General features: G+C 45.5%; 2 protein-coding genes across 2 annotated transcripts in view; one reads left to right on the top strand and one right to left on the bottom strand.

The window, feature by feature from the left end:
* Positions 1 to 20,211, top strand: part of LOC126176535 (peroxisomal leader peptide-processing protease-like) — a 1,185,809-nt gene that overhangs the window by 489,760 nt on the left and 675,838 nt on the right. The window lies entirely within an intron of this gene.
* LOC126175730 (ion transport peptide) overlaps positions 1 to 20,211 on the bottom strand; it is a 356,525-nt gene that overhangs the window by 320,902 nt on the left and 15,412 nt on the right. The window lies entirely within an intron of this gene.

Genomic DNA, 20,211 nt, shown 5'->3' on the forward strand with positions numbered 1-20,211 from the left:
TAGACTTAGAACTGCTTAAACCTAACTAACCTAAGGACATCACACACATCCATGCCCGAGGCAGGATTCGAACCTGCGACTGCAGCAGCATCGTGGTTCGGGACTGAAGCGCCTAGAACCGCTCGTCACAGAGACCGGCTGACGGTCTTGCGTCGTTCTTTATGCTTTTCTGTTGGGTGGCGAGGAATGCAGCGGATATACTTCTTTGCGTAACCCAACTGGTGGACGAATGTGTCAGCACTGCAAACAGAAACGTCCATTTGTACAGCGAGGTGTTTAATTTTGACCCGCCGAATGAGTTCCAACATTGCAGCTGTGTGCTATCGGCCGGCACGCGGTTGATCGGACAGATTTGCGCGAACTTGCGATGAAGACAGACGCATCGCCCAACGAGTAATTTTGCTTTTGTTCACTGCCAGGTCTCTGTAGACATTCTGCAAGCGCTTATGAATATGTGCAATGTCCTGGTTTTCCGGCGAAAGTAACTCAATGACAGTTCTCTGCTTGGAACGCACCTCCGCTAGAGACGCCATTTTGAAGGCTACGTATAGCGCTGCCACCTGTCGGAAATTCATGAAATTATACGCACTGGAACGGGAATGTTGCTCAATATTCCACAACATATCTGCAATTTTTCAGCTGAAACTGGCCGAGGAAAAATTGCGTTGCGTTACTTATGTAACGTCCTTGGTAACAAACACTTATCGTTTAGCAACAACAACAACACCGGACTACCGGTTTACAAACCGTATGTAACCCGCTGAAACGTGATATGATACAGACATTTTCAGTCTGAATTAGGTGCTGTCGAACGTTAACGTTGAGCGTGCCAAGTTCAAGGTGCTGCTGAACGCTCAGGAACGATGCGCCTTGTGCAACGTGGTATACGGGATCGCAACGCACTCCAGCGGCAGTTGAGTGATGTTTCTAGTTGGTAAATCACACTGTTTACTCAACGGTCGCGCGTAAAATCCCCACGCTAGCTCTATTAAAACGCACATTTCCTCTATTGTCCACGAAAAGGAAAGTACCATGTCCAATCAATAAGAACACAGGCTTATAAAAGTTCCATTACAAATAGTGCGTTACAAATTTGGAATAATTCTCCGCATAAGATAAACATTATTTCATCATTCCCACATTTTGGTAAAACCCCAAGGTCAGTCTTACTTGATCACTGTTCCTACCCAGTAGCAGAATCTTTGCAACAAGTGAATTACAAAGCGTAAAATAAAAAGGAGCAAAATATATTTATACAGGTAGCGCAAGCTGTACTGTAGATTAAGCCTATCGAACAAAGTCACTCCTCAAAAACGGATGAACTTATATTTACCCAACATCAAATATTATAGCATATAGGCCTACTTATATTAAATTAATAATGAAGTATCAGAAGCTAATAAAACGCGAATGTTAGGAAAAAAATTTGGAAGTGTTATGACGTGATTCACCGCCCCAACAACTACTCAGTATTGGACAGAGACGCTACTAATTTCACTGAACCAACAACACGCTCCGTGTATTTAATCATATTACATTACTCTTGCTAAAAATGTTAATCGTAGATAATTATGTTAGTAACTATTCTTTCGCCACGAATATGTTTCTCAAGTTATTTTATTGGAACGAATCACACAACTAACAACGTGTTTTCCAGTGATTCTCAATTTGCTGGTGCTCAGAAACGGCATATATACGTATAGGCTTGAAATGAATCCCAATATGGCGCCTCACAACTCTGTACTGATGGAGGGACGGCGTGCGTGTGACGTAGGTGGCGGTGTGCCATCTCATTGGTCAACGCTCAGACGCACTCTCAGAATATCTGACTGGCCAGATTGTGCTCTGCACGTTCGGAAAGACTTCCGAACGCAATTCCACGTTATGACGTCAGAAACTGGGCACGCCCAACGCTCAACGTTCGGATGCACGATCCGTGTGCCGACGGCTTTAACGTTCGTCAGCACGGTCCGTGTGCCGACGGCTTAAGGCAGAATATCTGTCCAATGTTTCATAGCAAGCGCAGAACTTAACAAGAGCTGCAACATCTAAAATATTTATTGGGGATATTGATGACGAGAAAATGGAGTTGGTGATGTGTGGTTCCTACATAGAGCAACAAGGATAGTGAAGCTTGTGATAGAGTCGGTTACTCGACGCGCCCGGGTGCCTCGCATGTGGACAGGCGGAGCGGCGCGGCGCGTGGTTCCCGCGGTGGCCGCGGCGGCGCTGGCGGCGGGCGCCTGCTGCGGCGCCGCCCTGTCTGCAGCGGTCGGCGGCGAGGAGCCCTGCTGTCTGGCCGCGCCGTGGGCCACGCCCGCCGACTGCCCAGCTGCGCACCGCCGCCACGGCCGCTTTTTCTGGCGCGGCGCAGCCGGCCGGCCGGCCGGCCGGCGCTGACCGGGCCTCGCCTCGCCTTGTCTCTGCGCCTTCCAGAGCGTTCCTTCTCCACCCAGCTGCGCACCCATCCGCGCCTCCCTCGAACCTCTCCCTCCCGGGGGCCATGTGGCGGAACGTTCGTTTCTTCGCCTCACTGCCTCTCCAGTCACACAAGAAAAATACAAGATGGCCTTGACAAGAGCATGTAATTTCCAACTCGTCTTACGAGGGGCAAAGGACAGTGGCGGCTTACTTCACAACCGAAAAGTCAACATTGTAAACCACTTTCACATGCATGGACAAAAAAAAGGTCCTAGTCAAATACTTAGTAGCAACCTGCAGATCTACTCTTCATGGGAGATTGCGAGTAACTACCAACTACGGAGTGTACAGAATAGATGCCTAAGATGGACTATAATCGTACCAAAGTTTACTAGAAATATAGACATCCATAACCAGCTCAAAATTGATACGCTACGTGAGATGAAAAAAGACCTACCAGGAAGAAATTATCCAAAAGGAACGGAAATCTGCAGATGTGATGTACAAGTACAGACAAACAAATGATTACTATTTCAGAACAAAATGGATTATTTATTCAAGAGGAACATTTCCACAAATAATGGAAGTCATAACCCGTTGGTCCATCTCTGGCCCTTATGCAAGCAGTTCATTGATAGAGTTGTCGGATGTTCTCGTGAGGGATATCGTGCCTAAAACAGTCCAATTGGCGCGTTAGATCGTCAGAATCCTAAGACTGTTGTAAGGTCTGGCCCATTGTGCTCCAAGGGTTCCCCTTTGGGGAGAGACCTGGTGACCTTGCTTGTCAAGGTATAGTTTGGGAAGCACGAAGACACGCAGCAGAAACTCTCGCAGTGTGCAGGCGGGCATTATCTTGCTGAAATGTAGAATATCGTCGACGTGGTGCCGCGCGTAACAACCACAGGGTTCCTGCTCTGAAGAGAAATGGCACCCCAGATCACCAGACCATCACTTCTGGTTGTCGAGTCGTACGGCATGCGACAGTCAGGTCGGTATCCCATCACTGTCCGGGTCGTCTTCGTGCTCGAATTTCATTGCCTGGAGTAGACTTGTCTTCGGTGATGAGCCCTGCTTCGAATTATTCACCGATGACTAGCCAAGATGTATCCGGAGATGCCCTGGAGAGCGAGGCCAGAGTGGATCAACGCGGTATTTACTCACTTTGTAAAACTTTTTCTTTTGAATAAATCATCCAATTTTTATGAAATTATGATCATTTGCTTTTCCGTGCATGTACATCTGTCGATTTCTGTCCCGTTCGGGAAATCCTTCCTAGTGCACCGCGTATATGTGAAAGGTGCAGAAAATTCCTCCATAAACTTGGTGAGACTGTTGGAAATGTGATCTGGGGCCACCCAGCATCAAGAATGGCATAGATGTATCCAGAAACTAACAGACTAGGTAAAGGAAAAGCTGCAAGACAAATGAAAGATCTAAATTAAGAGAGAGAGAGAGAGAGAGAGACAGAGAGATGCTAATGGACTTTGGGTAAGCCCTTAAGCCTTTACCTTAGACAGAAATAATACGACTGGAACGGCTTAGTTTCCACGTGTCTTACAAGTAGACGCGTGTTACAGAGACTGGGCTTGTGCTGTGTTGACGAGACGTTTAGCCTAATCTTACTTCCTTTATTTACAGCCATAATTGCGCCTTCCACTCTTAGTCTGTTCGCTGATTCATTTGTTTCATTTTCTGTGTGTCCCAGTAATTCCCAACGTGCATCTCCCGATTGCTGGCTGATCAACTGTCAATTTTTGAACGGTTTTCGCATTAAAAATCCGTATCTCCCTCTCACAAGTCTAAACTGGTAATAACCTCTGATTATAAACTTTCACACACGTTGGAAGCTTCGTAAGATTACGGCAAATATTCATTATTGTTGGAAAAGGTCTGAAGAGTGCCGAGTAAATTCCCACAACTTACAAGCGCGGAAGTAGGCTTTCGACTATGGTAGTAATGAAAACAAAAGCGAGAAACAGGATGGACTTGGAGCACGTCTTATGCGGTGCGTTGCCTGACGTAAAACGAAATATAAACAAGACTGTCAGAAATAAGCAGATCCACCTGTCTCATAGACACAGTACTACTCGCTTCAGAATTTAAAGAAAAATTCTTAAAATGTGTGAGATTTTCTTCTTTGGAACTTGAGGAAGTACTATACATTATTTGTCGTTTTACAACTACGACTGTTATTTTTTAAATGTAACTTAGGATGAAAATTCGTAACATATCGTTACCTGACCGCGTCCTGTTCGCTATTCTCCCCAGGGTCAGTTTCCGATACATCACGGTTGGGGCCTCGTTCAGCCTGGTTATGGTGGGCTGGTGTTTTCCTGAACCTCTCAAATTTGTATGCTAGTCCGATTTCAAGGACGAATAATTTTCCCACGAAGGCTGGTGTTTTCCAGCGCCAGGTGGAAATTAACTTCTGTGTGCCTTGGCAGGAAGGAGAACATTCCGGTAAAGTTGTATTACTGGGTGCAGGAACTGGCCAATGGACGTCCTTACATTCGGCTCCGGAGACTGAGTAGTTGGAAGACCTGAATGTTAAAACAATTTCCTGGAACGGTTTGGAGTCCTGAGATAGAGACGAATAACGAGGTTCCTTTCCGAGCACGGAAAATGCCTTCCCATGAACTGGCGTGAAATACTACTTAGGGACTTTCCAGTTTCCTAGACGAATGCCGCTGTTTTGTGCTACTGCACGTAAGTGCTCGGTAGTCGGAGCTCTCGTATCAGATCCTGTACCAGTTAGCTAGCTGGAACTGGTATTCAGCGAACGACGCGGGCTTGGCGAGGCTTAAGAGAAGTCTATAAATTCCATTGGCCTCCGTGGAAATGGGAGCTTGACGTTGTGGGGGTGCCGCACGAATTTGTTAGAGATACTGCGTTAAACTGTGACCGTGACGATCATGCAGTACTCCTGTTCAGTTCTCGAGCCATAGTAAACCACATTGGATCGGAATCCCTAAAAAATGGTCATAAATAAAAAAAATAGTTTGGACTTACGAAGTTTCGTTTAATAGGTTTGCTAGAGTAATTTTGGGACTATTGAATCCCGGTCTTAGGAGCGGCGACCTATTTCTTCTGAAGGTTGAGTTTCAAGTCGAACGCGGCATTCATTTGTGAGCCGCGGGCCGAGCTAGCCGGGCTGAAAAAGCACTGCGTCGTTCGAATGAAATATTTTTATTCAGCGAAATCAGACCGAAACTCTCTTGAATGGAGGCTATTCCAGCAGGTATGTACTTTATTACGAACACTTATTTCATTATTTAATCAGTAATTAATAACCTTTTTGTCAATTGACGTCCTACCGGAATGCAAGCAAAAAAATTGTAGAACGCGAGCAAAAAAAGAGAGAACTTTTAGATTCCACGACATTGTGTCTTTGTTTTCATTCCATCCTTAAGAGAGTACTATTATTTTCACGAATCAGCTTTAAAATCCAGATACTAGCTGCAACTCCAGCTTTGAGCCATATTTAATTTAATCGATAGTTGCAAAATTCCGTTATTTACACTGAGAAAATAGGAACTGTCATAAAAAGTTTCGACGCTACGCCATTGCTACAGCCAGCCATTAGTCAAAGAGTACCCATGGTACAATATGGAAACTGGAGTCCGTAGACTTTTGATCCACGAATCGGATGTAACTGCTTCTGCACTTTTAGCAATAGGTCGCCTGTCGGAGGATGCACAGGAATCAACAAACAAATTAAAAAGTCAGTATCGACTAAGCTTTACCCGAAAGCCTTCTCGCGTGAAAAATATGGACGATGTGTTCCGGAGACCTCTGGCAACAGTCGATCTCTACATTTCATCTTTGCGGTAAACCTCCCCCGAGGAAATTGGAAACTTTGTAGTCGGAGCCGTTGCCCTCGTGGTACTTGCTGCAGAGGACGAAGAAGATGTGAATGTCGGCGAAGAAGATGAAGAAGGAAATCAAGATGAAAAACACGAATCACAAGAGGAAGGTGATTAAGACGACTTATAAAACTTCAAATTTTTGTTACTAATATACAGGGTGTTCGGAAATTTCCGTGTAAAGGAAAGTGAGTACATAATATTTTGAATAGGAATCCATGCCCGGAAACGTACCGCTTTCTTTCTAAGACGGTTTCATTTCAGATGTATAACGCATCCACGTCTACTGAGGGAAAAAGAAAAGTACTGGTATACAATAGCTGCGATCGCCGGATTTAACTCCTATTGACTACTTATTGTGATGTCGTGTGCAAAGTTTAATTTACGATACTCCTGTAGAGACAGTGGAAGATCTGCTGACACGATTACTGGTCGCTGCACTAGAAACTGAAGAGAGGCCAGGTGTGATGGAAAGTGTGTACCAGAACATGCTTCGTAGGTACAATGTCTGTAACAAAGTTGGTGGTCACCACATCGAGCCGCTGTTGTAATGCACCGGCACTGTTCTGTACGTACAGTATGCTGGGTTCTTTTTTGTTTTGGAATGATATAAACACGTAATGTTTAAGTGTTAGTACAAAAAATGTCTCGTTGTGTTTCCTTTAGAATTGTTACATAATAATTGTATTACGTCACGCCCATTCAAGTGGATGAGTTAAATATCTTAACTGAAAGGGTCATAGAACGGAAACGGTACGTTTCCGGACATGGTTTCCAATTCAAAATATTATGTACTCACTCCCCTCTACAAGTCCTGGCAGTTTTTAATGGAAATTTCCCAACATGCTGTGTAATAAAGAGACTAAAAGAGACAGTTTTGTAATAAAGTTTACCATTAAAATTATAAATCTCAACCGAAATCATTTTTTGTCCACTACATTAAATCTTTCGACATTCATTTCGCCACATTCGATCCGCTATTTTGAATCTTTAAATTCTGATATAAAAATCGTTGTCAAAAGGGTCACAAACCCATTATACCCATTTTTGGCCATAATGGAACAATTCTGAAATTTTGGCCAGGTTTTCAGGGTTATGGTCCACTGTAGAGGGCGACGACGACGTGGAAACTCCGAGGCTTGGATGAAAGTAACGTTACAAACTTTGCGGTGTGCTCTAAGACTGCTCTCGTAAAAGTCTCAGAAGGATTGGGAGCAACTGATATAGACAAACTGAGTCAGTAACACCCCTTCCCGTGTCTCGGCAGGATACGTTGCAGAATACACTGACGACTGTCACCACCCACGTCGTCATATTCGCAACAGGATGAGCATGTGCGGACCCCGTTTCCCAGAAGTCAGGAAATTAATTTCGCGGCAGTCGGCAGGGCGGATGCAGATGTGTCGCACAACAGATGCTGCTGTTGCTGCTGGTAGTTTCAATTAGTGGGTGCCCTGCAAGACGTCGGCGAATGAAAGAGGATAGCGGCCGGCGGCCGCGGTGACGCAAACCGCTTCTCGTAAGGCGGCCGGGCCGAGGAGGACAAGAGCGCGCATTCAGTCGTTCCGGCCCACCGTGAATGAAAACACTGTGCGCCGCCGCCGCATCTCGGGCCACATAAATTTCCCGCGTCCTCGCTGTCCGCGTGCCATAAGTCACGGTTTTTAATTGCTCCGCGGGGCTGGAAAGGGAGGAAGTGCGCCGGATTTATGTAATGCCAGTATGTGTGACGTCATACGTGGTCATCCACGGCCGCAGTAGCACCTGGCCGCTAGCGCCGACTTTACAGTTGGGTTCATCCAATTGATAAGTTGGAACTGGCCTAGGAGGGATGTACAAAAATACGACAACCATCGGTCAGGGAAAGGGTTGCCTCCTCTAGTACGAGTACTCATAGAGCTTTGATTAGCAACTCGAAAACATGTATCTGCGACCGTGTAATACTTTAATGTTTTCAATCCTTCCCTACATATTCACCCTTCAGTGTGACGTACACTGTGGTGACAAAAGTCGTCATATACCTCCTAATATCGTGTCGGACCTCCTTTCGCCCTGAGTAGCAATTCAACAAGTCGTTGGGAATCCCCTGCAGAAATATTCAACAATGCTGCCTCTATAGCTGTCCATAATTGCGAAAGTGTTGCCGGTGCAGGAATTTGTGCACAAACTGAGCTTTCGATTATGTTCCGTAAAGGTTTGCTGGATGGCCAAAACATTCGATCGAATTGTCTAGAATGTTTTTCAAATCAATCGCGAACAATTGTGGCCCGCCGACATGGCGAATTGTCATAGGAACATGAAGTCCATGAATGGTTGCAAATGGTCTATAAGTAGCCAAAAATAACGATTTCCAGTCGATGATCGGTTCACTTGGGCCAGCACCCAGTCCATTCCAAGTAAACACAGCTCACACCATCATGAAGCCACCGACAGTTTACATAGTGCCTTGTTGACAACGGGTCCATGGCTTCGTGGGGTCTGCGCCACACTCGAACCCTACCACCAGCTCTTTCCAATTGAAATTGGGACTCATCTCACGACGCCACGGTTTTCCAGTCGTCTAGCGTCCAACTGATATGGTCACGAGCCGAAGAGAGGCGTTGCAGGCGATGTCGTACTGTCAGCGAAGGCACTCGCGTCGGTCGTCTGCTGCCATAGACCATTAACGCCAAATTTCGCCGCAATTTCGTACCGGATACGTTCGTCTTACGACTCACATTGGTTTCTGCGGTTATTTCACGCAGTGTTTCTTGTCTGTTAGCACTGAAAACTCTACGCAAATGCATCTGCTCTCGGTCGTTAAGTGAACGCCGTCGGCCATTATGTTGGTTGTGGTGAGAAGTAATGCCTGAAATTTGATATTCTCAACACACTCTTGACACTGTGGATCTCGGAATATTGAATTCCCTGACGGATTTCTAAGTGGAATGTTCCATTTTATACTTTGTGTATGCGTTACTACTGCCATCTGTATATTTGTATACCGCTATACCATGGCTTTTATCAGCTCAGTGTATTTGTTTGCAATGATGGTTCACGTGGCAGACACCTTGTTTCTAGAAATCTGCATTTTGGTCGTTCAGAAAATATTCCGTCTCGAAAATTACCTCGTCATCATTCTGCAAAGGTCTGCCACACAGCCTCTCCATTTGCGAAAAGGTCGCTGTGTACCATGTCAGGAGGATATATGGGTCAAAAGCAAAATTTAATACTCAAAAGCAATATTTGTAACTGGGCCCAGAGAAGAACGAACTGCGACATTGTCGTGGAAAAATATTCCCTTATATAGCATCTCCTGTCGCTTCGATTTTACAGTCTCTCCTAACCTCGTCAGAGGTTTCGGTTGTACGCACGTGTGACAGTTTGTTCCTAACGAGCGTAATGTGGTAGTAGAAATACTTGACAATCCAAACAAAACGCTCACCACCATCTTGCCCAACGGTAGTTTGGCCTTCACCATTTTCGGCTTGCTTTGCTCCTTTGTCTCTTGGCGATAATGATACACCCAGCACATCTGATGGTGACCGGGCGGCTAGAGAAGTCTTCTGGATTGTTCTGGCGCAGTTGCAATCTCTCCGGTGCTGTTTATGCTAGTGGTAGTGTGGTTCATTAAAAAAAAAAAGACACGACTGATTTCCTTCCTCGCCATCCCTTTCTTCCTTTCCCTCTGAAGTGCGGCAGCCGCGCTCCAAATCATTGTACAAATTGTGCGATCCGTTCCCGTTCCTCGTCCTGTGCTTACAGAATCAAGGTCAGTGAAGGCGAAGCGCGAGTGAAATATGTTTCTCGAGGGGATTTTGGTGCCTGCCTTGGTAATCTGTGGTCCTCTTACATGTGCAGCAGCTGCATTTGATTGCGCCACGGAGTGCGCTCTCACGTGTTTCTTTGGTAGACTGTATTTGATACTGCGTCTGGTGCTAGCTGATTAGACTCTTACCAATTCTGCAGGAACCCTGAGGATATTTCGCTGTCTGACGCCTGCATACAAAACATTATCTAAAATGGGTGATAATTAATTGTAAGATATGATTACAAAACCATTCGTAATTATAATGTTATAGTTTTATAAGACTCCTCAGGGAGTCACACCTAGTGATACGTGGCTGGCGACCACGGGGCCCCGCGCTGAGTCCTGGCATTGCTTCCACTTACTTATGCCAGGCTCCTCACTTTTATCTTTCCTATCTGGCCACCCTCGGCCAGCTCTTGTTCTTTTCCGATCCTGACGCTATTAGGTTTCGAGGGCTAGGGGTCTTTCATTTTCCAGCTTATACTTTTCATGCAGCGTCTGACCCGGAGCGGGCGGCTGCAAAAGGCGTCTGTATCCCATGTTAAGGGCGGCCTCCAGAACTGCGGAAGGCAACGGAATACCACCGCAGATTATCTTCCCTGCATAATGCAGTCTCCATTTTATGCACAAAAAATGGCTTCCTCTCATGTTAAATCAGTGTCCGGAGGTAAAATAATCCCCCATTCGGATCTCCGGAGGGGACAACTTGAAAGGAGGCAAAAAATCAAAACGAGAATTGGTACCTGGAATGTCAGAACTCTGCTACAAGCAGGAAAACTGGACATGGAGAGTTGCAGTCAGATGAATATGTATTCTGCTACTCAGGAGGAGAAGTAAAAGGAATTAATGGAGTAGGAATGATTATGACAAAAGAATTGGCTAAATGTGTGGAATATGTAGACTATGCAAATGACCGGGTTATTGGTGTAAGGCTGAAAGGAGCACAAAAAGATTTACTGATTGTCCAGGTGTATATGCCAACTTCAGAATATGATGACCAAATTGTAGAGGAAACGTACAATGTAATAGAGAGAATAATGGACGAAAATAAAAATGCTGCAAAATAGTAATGGGAGACTGGAACGCCATTGTGGGAGAAGGGAAAGAGGGAAACATAGTAGGCAGTCATGGTCTTGGAAAGAGAAATGACAGAGGTGAATGGTTAATTGACTTCTGCAGGGAAAGGCAGCTGATAGCGGCAAACACATGGTTCAAGAACCATAAGAGGAGGCTCTACACTTGGAAATCACCAGGGGATAAATACAGAAACCAAATCGATTTTATACTGGTAGAAGAAAGATACAGGAATGGAATCAAGAAGGTGCACACATTACCAGGTGCAGATATTAATAGTGACCACAACTTACTTATGGCAGAAATAGAAATAAGAATGAAAAAACTGAAAAAGGCGACAATGGTGAAGAAGTGGGATCTAGAGAAGATAAGGTCCAACAAAGAACAAATTACAGAAATGCTGTCTAGGAACTTTCTAAACACATTACGAGACAAAGAAGCACCTGATAATGCCAACGAGTACTGGAATATGCTGAAAGAAGGAATCATTAAAGCAGGACAGCAAAATATAGGATATGTAAAAGGGAAAAGGTCAAAAAAACCATGGGTCACACAAGAAATGATTTCCAAGATGGAGGAGAGAAGAAAATTGAAAAACAAGAACACTGAAGATGCAAGAAAGATATACCGAAGGTTAAATAACGAACTGCGAAGAGAAACAGAGCAGGCTAGGAAAAAATGGCTAAAAGAGGAATGTGATGAAATTGAAGAACTGGACAGGAAAGGAAGATACGACTTACTATACAACAGAGTAAAGACTATGACATGGGAACAAAACAGAGCAGTAAGTTCTACTATGGAAATTTTGAGTAAAGATGAAGAGGTAGTGTACAAAGATCGTGATGATGTCCTCCAGAGATGGGAAGAATATATAAAAGAGCTATATGACACAAATAGGAAACCAGAAACTCTGGAACTTGAATCACACAACAGTGTAAGTGATGAAGAGAAAGGACCGACCATTATAATGGAAGAAGTAAGGTCTGCCATTGCTGCAATGAAAAATGTTAAAGCAGTAGGTACAGATACTATACCGGGAGAAATACTAAAATGCTTGAACCACAATGGAATAAGAGAAATATTGAGGTTATGTAATAAAATATATGACAGTGGTGAATGGCCTGAGGACTTTTTGACAACATTAATGATTCCATTACCGAAAAAACAAGGAACCAAGAAATGCAGCGAGCACAGGACAATCAGCCTCATTTCACATGCAGCCAAAGTGATGTTAAGAATAATTAATAAAAGACTTGAAAAAGTAATAGAGGAGGATCTCGGCGAGGAGCAGTTTGGCTTTAGACGGAATACGGGCACCAGAGATGCAATAGGGCTCCTACGAATCTTGGGAGAAAGCTTCATTGAAAAAGGAAGAGACCTATATATGTGCTTCATCGATTTAGAAAAGGCATTTGACAATGTGGTTTGGGACAAGCTGGCGACTATTATGAGGGAAAAGAGAGTGGACTGGAAAACCAGAAGACTTATAAACTCATTATACCTTAATCAAAAAGTTTCAGTTAAAGTGAGAGGAGAAAGTACGAACTGGATCAGACTAGGGAAAGGAGTAAGACAAGGATGCTGTTTATCACCTACTCTTTTCAACCTGTACTTGGAAAATATGATTGACCAATGCTCATTAGATGACAAAGGAGTAGAAATTGGAGGAAGAAGAGTAGGGTGCTTGAGATTTGCTGATGACATGGTCCTTCTAGCCACAGGGGAAAAAGAATTACAGGATTTGGTGGACACCATTGCAACTAACGGAAAAAAATATGGAATGAAAATTAACACAAATAAAACAAAAGTATTGGCAATAGGAGGAAATAAGGAAATAAAAATTGTGTTGAATGGAGAAACACTAGAACAAGTGCAAAATTTTAAGTATCTTGGAAGCAGGATAGACACCGACTGGAAGTGCACCACAGAAATTAAAACAAGGATAGCAATGGCAAAAGAGGCGTTTTATAAGAAATGGAGAATCTTCTGCAGCGGTCTGGACAGAGAACTCAGAAAGAGACTCATAAAATGTCTTGTATGGAGTGTTTTTCTACATGGCGCTGAAACATGGACTATGAGGAAAAAAGACAGAGAAAGGCTGGAGGCTTTTGAGATCTGGACATGGCGGAAGATGGAAAGAATAAGTTGGATGGACAGAGTAAAAAATGAAGAGGTACTGAGAAGAGTGGGAGAGAAAAGACAGTTACTAGACGTAATAAAGAGAAGAAAAAGAAATTGGATTGGGCATATATTAAAAAAGAATGACGGACTGATAAAAACAGTTTTAGAAGGTTATGTAGAAGGGAAAAGGAAGCGAGGAAGGAAGAGATTCCAGATACTGGATGACATGATGGACGGTACAACATACAGCAGCCTTAAGAAGGAAGCAATGGATCGCAGAAAATGGAGAGGCAAAGGACCTGCTAATATAGCAGATAACTGATGATGATGATGAGTTTTATAAGGAAACTGATCATAATACCGACCACCTAAAATACACTCATGGCGGCCACAATGAAATACGACTACAGTGCCCGATGGTTTACTTTTCAGAGTCACGGTCGCGCCTAATTCCACACTAACTTGCATGGTGGGAGCTAGTGGTCAATATTGTGTGCTAACAGACGTATGTCAGCTTTCCAAATTTCGATGGTAAATGCAGGTATGATAGTTGTGAAGGAGCAATAATGCAATGGACTCCCATACGCATTGTTTGCTCTGCTTAAATTGTTCGAAAGCCAGTCAGGTTTTTTCTTTTCCTTCTCTTTAATAGTTGCTCCTTGGCCTATTGTAGAGCCTCAAAACTACACGATTTCTCCAGTCGCTGAATCGAAAAGCTACCCCATCGTTGGCAGTTTGTTGTAAATAGTGAGGGGAGTATTTTATTGATGACAAGTCTCTGTTGTGTGTATCTGGTGTGTGTATTAAACTTCTCGAAAAACTCTATGAACTTATGTATCAGCCCAATGTCTTCCTTCGATGGTGAGAGCAGGACGTAGGAAATCGTTCCTGTCCCTTAAGAAACGGAAAAGGAGACGTCGTAGCGGAGGCTGCAAGGAGCGTGGCGTCTCGCCCGGCGGCGGGTCCACGGAGCCCAGATGGGTATTAGTCAGCAGTGTTGCTGGCAGGCAAGGCTGCCCTCGGGGCCCCGCTGTGACGCAGCCGGCGTCTTTTGAGAAGGCGTCCTCGCTTTCGGCCTGGCCGGCACGCCGCGAATGCGGCCTCCGCCCGCCGCCAGATAGCCCTGTCGGCTGTTGAACTCACGCGTTATTCCGGGAGCTTCCGTCAACGCGCGCCGCCGCGTCTCGGCGAAATTTGCGGTAACAATAAAGGAGGCACGCGGCTGCCAGCGGCCCGTTGGGGTCGCCTGTGGCCAGCTGGCCGCTCGCTGATACAGACCCTTGCCCGCTCACCATCACTCACTGCCATCTCATTCTGCATCATCGCTGTATTAAGTCTCTGGCCACGCAATAGGAGCACACGGTGTATAATTCGAACACTGAAATATGTTGTGTCCTGCAAAAATACTTTCCCGCAAGTACTTGAACGTTGCTACGAGAGAACTTGAAAAGTACGAGGGGCATTTCATAAGTAATGCAACGCTTTTTTCGTAGCAGTTGGAAAAAACGCATAATTTGTTGTGGGGAGTAGCGGAATATTCCCGCTTCAGCTCCTGCCGTTTCATTAAGTTCCGATAGGTGGCGGCGCTATACGTGGTCTTCGAAATGGCGTCTACAACAGAGGTGCTTTCCAAACAGAGAGCTGTCATTGAGTTTCTTTTTGCGGAAAACCAGAGCATCGCAGATATTCGTAGGAGCTTTGCAGAATGTCTGTGGAGACCGGATAGTGAACAAAAGCACAGTAAGTCGTTGGGTGAGGCGTCTGTAATCACCGCAACAAGGTCGCGCAATCCTGTCCGATCTCCCACGTGCCTGCCGGACGGCCGAGCGGTTCTAGGCGCTTCAGTCTGGAACCGCGCAACCGCTACGGTCGCAGGTTCGAATCCTGCCGAGGGCATGGATGTGGGTGATGTCCTTAGGTTGGTTAGGTTTAAGTAGTTCTAAGTTCTAGGGGACTGATGGTCTCAGATATTAAGTCCCGTAGTGCTCAGAGCCATTTGAGCCATTTTTGAACCTGCCGGACGACCGGACACACTTGTAGCTCCTGCAGTGTTGCAACGTGCGGTAATTCTCATTCGTGGTGATCGACGGATCAGAATCAAACACCTCGCTGCACAATTGTACTACTCTGTTGGTAGTGCTGACACACTCGTTGACCACTTGGTGCGCTTGAAGCAGTGTGTTTGCTGAGCTCCTCGCTTTGTAACAGAAGTCCATCAAGACCAACGAAGGGCCACCTGAGCGGAAACGCTTGCGCGTTAGGAGGCTGGTCGTTACAATATTTTGTCGAATGTCGTCACAGACGATGAAACATGGATTCATCGCTTTGAACCCGAAACAAAACAGCACTCTGTGGGTTGGCACCACATCACCTCTCTCCTCCAAAGAAAAAGTTCAAAGCTGCTCTTTCAGCCGGTAAAGTCATGGCGAAGGTTTTCTGTGATTCTGAAGGCTTTATTGTGCTGGTTGTCCTCTCTCATGGTGCAACGATAAACTCTGAAGTATGTTGTGCTACCCTCAGGAAATCTGAGAAAAGACTTCAGTGTTTTCGTCGCTAAAAAGTGCAATCTAACTTTTCCTTAGCCATGGCAATGCAAGTCCTTACGCAAGTCTGCCTGCCTGATAGGAGCTCACAACACTTCACTGGACTCTTCTTCCTCATCCACACTGCATCCCACATGTGGCAACTTCCGACTTCTATCTGTTTGGCCCAATGAAGGATGCATTCTGTGGGAAGTAGTACTTGGGTCATAGGAAGGCTATTAATGCAGCAAGACGTTGGCCCCGTCGCCAACCAGTGTAGTGATATCATACCGAGTAAGGCTGCAAAAGGCAGCACCAATGAACTGGAATTATGTTGAAAAATAGGGTTTTGTAGCCAGAAGAGCTGGGAATGATATAGTGTATTGCAGTCCTAAATAACTTTTTTGAGAATTACTTATTGAACGCCTCTCGTAAGTTAAGGAAGTCGTCTTACTCTATGGCAGTTGTGCAACGAGAGCGTTTTCCAGAGACAGTCATGCTGAGGTGCGGGTACCAGGTGGTGCGTCACAGCTTGCGAAAGTAACGGCGCGGCAACTGCAAACCTACTCCGAAGTTGAAAGACGCTGGACAGTACTAATCTTATGGGCAACATGCTGTAAAGAATAAGAGGCGTGGAAAATTAAGGCATTGTTCTCCTGCACGACAATACAACATCCCACACGGCTCGCACAACACAAATTTTGATTCAGTTTTTCGATGAGAGGTTTGGAAGCATCCGTCATACAGTCCAGATCTTGCACCTCCCGATTTCCATCTTTTCAGCAAGTTGAAAGAACATCTGAGGGGAAAGAGATTTTTCAGCGACGGGGACGTTCACACATTGGTTCTCAAATGGCCCCGTGACCAAGGAGCAGGTATCTACGGTCGAGGCATTGAACGATTGGTAGAGCGTTCCGACTGTTGTTGACAGAGGCTTGATGACTACTCTAAAGAGTATTGTCGTGTATCTGTGTCAGCTCAGTGCAGTATCCAATAAAATTCACTTGGGCTGCCATAAAAATGTGTAACTTACATTTGGAGGTCCCCTCGCGTAAGAAGAAAAGTGAAGTCAGGAGATGACTCTGATGGCTGCGTTACGTAAAACTCTTATGAGCTATTTCACGTTAATGCAACGCTACCACACACAATCAACTGAATAGAATTCACTGATATTACACTACTGGCCATTACAATTGCTACACCACGAAGATGACGTGCTACAGACGCGAAATTTAACCGACAGGAAGAAGATGCTGTGATATGCAAATGACTAGCTTTTCAGAGCATTCACACAAGGTTGGCGCCGGTGGCGACACCTACAACGCGCTGACATGAGGAAAGTTTCCATCCGATTTCTCATACACAAACAGTAGCTGACCGGCGTTGCCTGGTGAAACGTTGTTGTGATGCCTCGCGTAAGGAGGAGAAATGCGTTCCATCACGTTTCCGACTTTGATAAAGGTCGGATTGTAGCCTTTCGCGATTGCGGTTTATCGTATCGCGACATTGCTGCTCGCGTTGGTCGACGTCCAATGACTGTTAGCAGAATATGGAATCGGTGGGTTCAGGAGGGTAATACGGAACGCCGTGCTGGATCCCAACGGCCTCATATCACTAGCAGTCGAGATGACAGGCATCTTATCCGCATGGCTGTGAATGATCGTGCAGCCACGTCTCGATCCCTGAGTCAACAGATGGGGACGTTTGCAAGACAACAGCCATCTGCACGAACAGTTCGACGACGTTAGCAGCAGCGTGGACTATCAGCTCGGAGACCACGGCTGCGGTTACCCTTGACGATGCATCACAGACAGGAGCGCCTGCGATGGTGTACTCATCGACGAACCTGGGTGCACGAATGGCAAAACGTCATTTTTCCGGATGAATCCAGGTTCCGTTTACAGCATCATGATGGTCGCATCCGTGTTTGGCGACATCGCGGTGAACGCACATTGGAAGCGTGTATTCGTCATCGCCATACTGGCGTATCACCCAGCGTGATGGTATGGGGTGCCATTGGTTACACGTCTCGGTCACCTCTTGTTCGCATTGACGGCACTTTGAACAGTGGACGTTACATTTCAGATGTGTTACGACCCGTGGCTCTACCCTTCATTCGATCCCTGCGAAACCCTAAATTTCAGCAGGATAATGCACGACCGCATGTTGCAAGTCCTGTGCGGGCCTTTGTGGATACAGAAAATGTTTTACTGCTGCCCTGGCCAGCACATTCCTCAGATCTCTCACCACCTGAAAACGTCTGATCAATGGTGGGCGAGCAACTGGCTCGTCACATTCCGCCAGTCACAATAAGCCAGTAACTACTCCTGATGAACTGTGGTATCGTGTTGAAGCTGCATGGGCAACTGTACCTGACACGCCATCCAAGCTCTGTTTGACTCAATGCCCAGACGTATGAAGGACGTTATTACGGCCAGAGGTGGTTGTTCTGGGTACTGATTTCATAGGATCTATGCACCCGAATTACGTGAAAATGTAATCACATGTCAGTTCTAGTATAATTATTTGTCCAACGAATACCCGTTTATCATCTGCATTTCTTCTTGGTGTAGCAACTTTAAAGACCACTAGTGTAAATGAGTATAATCACTGGAGGAATTTCGAAAAAACAATAAAATTCAAGGGTAAGAAATAAAAACTTTGAATTCTTCCGATGACGCTGTAATTCTGTTGGAGACGGGAAGCAACTTGGAGGATCACCTTTTCCCACGTTGCTCGCCGAAGATGGTTAGCGCAGCAGAACCGCAATTCACTGCTGAATACTGTGCGGCGCCATTCATCAGTAGCCCGTGGTTCCCACATACGGCACCACTCCGAGCGCAACCGTTTGTTTTGTGGTGCCAACGGCAGGCTACGCATGGGGCGGTAATTCCCTCGCCCGGCTGCTGCTAGTCTCCGACCAATGCTGTGCGATGACGCAGAATGTTGAAGAGAGTCTGTCACTTGTCCTCGTATCACAGGGGCTAGTGTGAAGTGGTTACGATTTGCATGGTGCACAATACGGCGATCCCCCTGTGTTATGGCCGGACGTGGTCGACCACAACCTTGATGACGAGTTCAAATTCAAATGGCTCTGAGCACTATGCGACTTAACTTCTGAGGTCATCAGTCGCCTAGAACTTAGAACTAATTAAACCTAACTAACCTAAAGGACAGCACACACATCCATGCCCGAGGCAGGATTCGAACCTGCGACCGTAGCGGTCGCTCGGTTCCAGACTGCAGCGCCTAGAACCACACGGTCACTCCGGCCGGCCTGATGACGAGTATGCCTGCCCTCAACTTGCTATGTGTTGTTCAACATCGGGCCACTGTCACATCCGAATGCCCCACAAATCTGTAGATTGCGCGATTCGACCAGCCGGCGTAATGGATGTATCACAATGAGGTCGCTTGCTCTGTCGGATGCTGATTACACGGTCTCAGACGAGTACGCGGCATCTCCATGTCCTTAACAGTGATTACTCGACATCTAACGCTGTCCACGTCCATTATATACGCACCAGTCCTGGTGGCAACAATAACCACGAACAATGGTAGTGACCACTGATTGCTTTTCTGTTTATGACAGAGAACTGCAGTTCTAATCATGTACGTATGTAACATGTATCGGGTACGTACCCCACGTTGGTGTGTGCATGTGCGAAGTTACGTCGGTTTCGATCGTGTCTTCCGAGTGCTTTACATTTTTTGTCATGTAGTGTATGTTTCGGAAACCTTCTCGAAAGCGGGACTCGTGGGTTTTCTAAACAATGCCAAACGCTTTGGCTGTGTGTGAGTAACACACCGAGAGCATATGCTCGCATGCTCCCAACGGAAGAGAGGGAGACTTCAAGTCATGAGCTGTCGAGATTTACGCTACGACAAAGACGTCCAGCATGATAGCTGATAACATTTGCTCTCAAGAGACTTTTTCCACGGACTTATTAATGATGTTTATAAAATACAACTGTAACAGCACACTTGGTCTCCAAAAGTGTTGTTTTCCCTGGTGACAGATGCAGGACGTGAAACTGATCGTAAGATCTTTGGACGAATGTCGGTGGACAAGAGCTTTCAATATCCTGTTTAAGTGGACGTGGAACGCACACTACTAACATAGTTACGATCAGTAGTAAGGGCACTATCTTGATTAACAATAAGGATGTACGCTGTATAACTTAGACAATAAGAAGACAACATGTATATTTCATACTCTCCAACTGGCGATGGCGTTTCCATGTATTTGGCAGTTTATGAAAGTCCAACATCGGTATTTCAGAACAATGTTCTTTGGGATCGATAGTCAGAATATATTCCTACAAAATTGTCTAAAAATTTGTAGTTGTTATGAATATGAAATAACAAATGAATGTTTTGCCTGACCAGGATCCGAGTCAACATATTGTACTTAGCGTGA

This window comes from Schistocerca cancellata, chromosome 3 (genome assembly GCF_023864275.1).
Source record: "Schistocerca cancellata isolate TAMUIC-IGC-003103 chromosome 3, iqSchCanc2.1, whole genome shotgun sequence".
Taxonomy (NCBI): Eukaryota; Metazoa; Arthropoda; class Insecta; order Orthoptera; family Acrididae; genus Schistocerca; species Schistocerca cancellata.